Here is a 4,460-nt window from a genome sequence, read left to right as displayed (position 1 = left end):
ACAATCAACTACCATGCTCATGGTTAGCCGTGATGCCTGATGTAGAGAGGCTGATCCGTTCACTCAAGCTATGGTGAACAAGATTATCCTCAGTGATAAACTTGCCACATTTGTGATGGAAATCTGACTCCCAACCTTCTTGGGATGTCTCGGGCAGTATATCTGTACGTAGTCCTCGATCGTGAGACTGCTCCGTGTCCTGCCCCCGGGAATGTACTATCTCTCCCCTTCGGGAAAGGCCCGTGATGAAATAGATATCCTCCACTTCTATCCTGAGTTGCATCTGGTCAATCATAAAGGCATCCTCCTTGATATCCCAATAATCAATGAGCATCTCAAGCAGACGTGTGTTTGCTTTCATATTCGGCAGTTTGAAGAATTTAAGCAAACCACATCCCCGTAGGGCGTCCAAAGCTTCAGGATCGTTCATGACTTCATTATCCACCGCTGCATGCTCTTTCTTGCAAGGTGATCGGCATCCCGAGGAAAAAATGATTTTCAACCGTTAGTTTTTTGTTTAAAAATGTTCGCAGCGTATACGTGGGTCCCTGTGCACACAGTCGCGTATAGGGCCCGCGTGTACGCGGGTTTCATATTACCAACCCGCGTATACGCCGCGGTGAAATTTTTGGCAAAAATTCAACGGTAAAACATTAATTAAAAATCTTAAAACTAGTCACAATCAATTGCAAGATAAGTATAAGAGTTACTTGGAGGTTTTTGAAGAATCTGAACGGTTGAATTTGGCGTATGGGAAGTTTGCTCCTTTTGCTCCACTTATTTGCTCTCAAACTGAAATGGTGAAAATGGTGAGTCCAAAAGCTCTTTTATAGGTTTTGAAAAAGCAAAATTTTTTCAAAATTTTATTTTGTTTGGCCTCATGTGACTTTTAACTTGGGAGCTTGGAATGTCGAGAATGGTTTGATTTTCAGGACATTTTGGACGTTTTTTCGATAGTTTCGAGACAGTTCCATGACTGCTGACCCATCATGGCAGGTATCATTTTCTCACTGGCATATAGGTTAGGGACACCATTTTTCCGTTGCATTATGCATACTAGCCTCCATTTGTCTATACACTAGCCATAGGGTTGATCCCATCATGTTATGGTTCATAAGCCATCTTCACTCGCCGATTCTTTAAATCATGACACGATGGTAGAGCCATCCTTTACATGGGCATTGTAGTTAGCACCTCACTGACATTTTTTGTCCATGCTGCTCCGATTTGAGTAGGCCCGAGAGTCCTCTATAGTCCCGCCATGACTTATGCGTTGAAGACTCATTCCTCTTAGCTTCTTCACTTCGTTCTGGCCTTATACCAAAGAGGCTCCTTTGTGTTGAGTTGTACTACTGCATTGCATGTTGACCACTTGCACCTTTTGGCCTAGAGCCGGCTTCACTTGGACTCGTGTTTAAGCCAACTTTTGAACATGACGACTTCAAAATCAACCTTGCATACCTTTGAATTCTGCAACTTGACACACCTTGACCCATGGAAGGAACGCACCTTTGAGTGTCACTGACCAGTTTTCACCTCCCTGCATTGAGCATAGGAACGTTCCATTCCCAGGAACTAGATCATCTGTTTCACCGACACTCGTTCTTTCCACTATACCATAGCATTCTTTTATTCTTTTTCGAGCTTAACGAAAAAAGAAAAAAGAATTAAATATTCAAAAAAAAGAGTGGGAACGAGACAATATTTCCATTTATTGTTGGCAGCTAGAGTCAGTCGTGTCACCCTTGAACAAAACACTCAAAACAAAGTCTCCTCCATTTGGGCGGGATTTAGTTTGACTTAGGTATGCCTTAACCTTGTTTTTGAGTCAGTTCTCCCCGTTTGGTTATCTCTTCCAATCATATGGAAGGTTCGTTAGTGCCTCCTGCATGACGAACTTATACAGAGTCATCATATGCTGCCACATAGTCACATTGAGTCGTGCTTTTGTTCAAGGGAAGTTAGCCTGAGTCAGCCTCTCTACGGTGTCTCTTGAATCATTTTTCAGTCGGCCATCCCTGGTTGTCAGTATCATGTCTATCATCACATCAGCTATATTGGTCCTTTACTCGTGCCGGTTTGAGAAGGTCTCCATTGACTTCTTGCTGGTGGGTCTTGTCCTTATCGACGACGACATCTTGCTCTGAGGACAGGCCTAGAGCTGCACCCTGGCCCTATTTTCATTGATAGGTCACCTTGTGCTCAACATCGATCAGTATCATGGGTATTTGACTGAGTGGTTTCCCTTCTGTTCGACATCAGCTTACATTATCACACATTGGGGTTCATGCAGTACCTTGGTTTCCATTTGACCTTATTGGTGGATACCTCGCCTCTTTGTCAGCTTCCATTATTGGTTGGTTCATAGGGTTTCTGTCGTGTGCTAGCCACATCTTGTGTACGCCGGAAATGTACTTTGGTTGGGTTACTACATCTCTTTCATCTGATTCCTTCCACATTATTGGCCTACGGGTTACACTCGCGCTAGATTGATGAAGGATGCCTTAATGCCTTCCTTCTAGCAGATCTTTCCCTATCGACTCCGACTCATTGCTCTAGGGCAAAGATCTAGAGTCCATTTGGCAGTACCTTGGGGTTTGCAGTCATTAGTGGCAGATCCTTCACTATCGACAGTGGGAAATCATCATTGTCTCCTGATCGATAGATTCTTACAGGTGTTCGACTCCAGCTCATCTATTCACACTTGTTAGATTGTACTCGGTACCTTGACGCTCATTATCATTATCGATGAGTAGTCTCGCGTTTGTTAACGGTATACATCAATGGCCGGTAATGAAATGATTTCTCACATGGTTGACTTCAGATCATTTATTCCCATGGTGTAGAAATGTACCACGGCGGTTGGTGAAGACCTCAGGTTGTATCAGCATTCATTGGTTCACTTGACAATTGCCCCTGTTGCTGCTAGTTGATACCACTCCACCTTATATGTTGCAGTCAGTGATGGCGACATTCTATATGTTGGCACCTGAGTTTGCAGTGTAGTACCATCCTATTCCATAATGTTCAGTTGGTACCTTTCGGGATCAGTCTTTGATATCAGTGATCCGTTGCATCTTTCAGCATCATTGACAGTCTTATATGTGATACTTAGACATGTACTTGTTTGATGATGATCAGATGATCCATTATGTATTTTCCAGTCATTTATACTTGTATACTTAGTGGATCCGCTTGTACTTGATATGCGGACATGCTTTACTTTTTCTGAGCATGGGTATGCCCGCCTTAGACAGTGTTTCTCTCTGATCTCCTTTTGTGGCTTGGTAGGCTGAATTCTGGTGAAGTCCTTCTCGGTTTTTGACAGATTTCCTTTCCATGTACTTGCTTAATACATTTCGGCCATCATGTACCCCTTCTGACCTCATATATTAGGGGGCATCTGTTATAGCTCCAAATCTCACTCTTATGGTTTGTGATGCTGCACTCATGGCCTAGGGCAATCCCTCCTTCCAGACCTGGTCCACAAATTTAAAAAATAGTGTTTTATCCCTTATACGCGACATTTCCCTGAGTTAAATGCGTGTATATGCGGGTAGGCATATACCCAACCCGTGTATATGTATTAAAACACTTAAAAAAATATAAAACTCCTTAATTTCAGGCGGAAATCACGGGTTTTACCTGCTGATCACTTGTTAGTGCCTGTGGCCCAACTGTTCCCAACCAACTCCCAACTAAAAAAACTACTTTGGGAGAAGTATAAAAAGGCTTCAATGGGAAGGCCTAAGGGAGGAGAGAAGAAAGAGAAAGGTTATTATGCTGAGATTTTTCCCTGACCAGGTTTGAAGATCCTTGTGCCTCCTGCACTTCCCCCATATGTATAGGAAACCCTTGTTTCCTTGTGTGTTGATGTTCATCCACTACTTGTGACATCATGGAGTAAGTCATGGAAGGAGTTTGTTAAAGGCTTGAGGCTGGACGAATCCGGAAGAAAGCTTTGCTTGGAGCCTGCGAAAGGACGACTCAGGTGAAATTATTCCTTTTCTGTACTTTATTTGTCTATAATAAAAGAAACACATGTCTTGGTTCCTGATATAAATCTTCTTCATGTTTATGATATTCATGTTAGAATTCATATGTGAATGGTTGTTTAAATTTCATAACTAACTACCTTTCTTTATAACATGAAGATGGTTTCTTTATAAGGTTTTGTCCATATACTGCTGTGCTCTCTTGAATTGGTTGTTTTGCAGATCAAAGGAGCAAAAAGGGAACTCCAAGAAGGGTTTGGACCCTAAAGGACCTTCTCAAATGTAGGACCTCAGGTACGTCCCTTATCATAGAATTTGCTTATAATAGCATAATGGCTGTGTGAATGTGTGTTTCTCTGTATAGACAATTTTCAGTCTGCTAGGGTTTCAACCCAAAAGCCCTAGGGGAACATTTCCCTTAACAACCTCCAATGCATTTTAATACTCAATTGCTGTTCTTAGCCA

The sequence above is a fragment of the Pinus tabuliformis genome, chromosome 2_2, assembly GCF_031772625.1.
Source record: "Pinus tabuliformis cultivar Carrire ecotype Pingquan chromosome 2_2, CPIR1, whole genome shotgun sequence".
Taxonomy (NCBI): Eukaryota; Viridiplantae; Streptophyta; class Pinopsida; order Pinales; family Pinaceae; genus Pinus; species Pinus tabuliformis.
Note: the sequence above shows the minus strand (reverse complement) of the source record.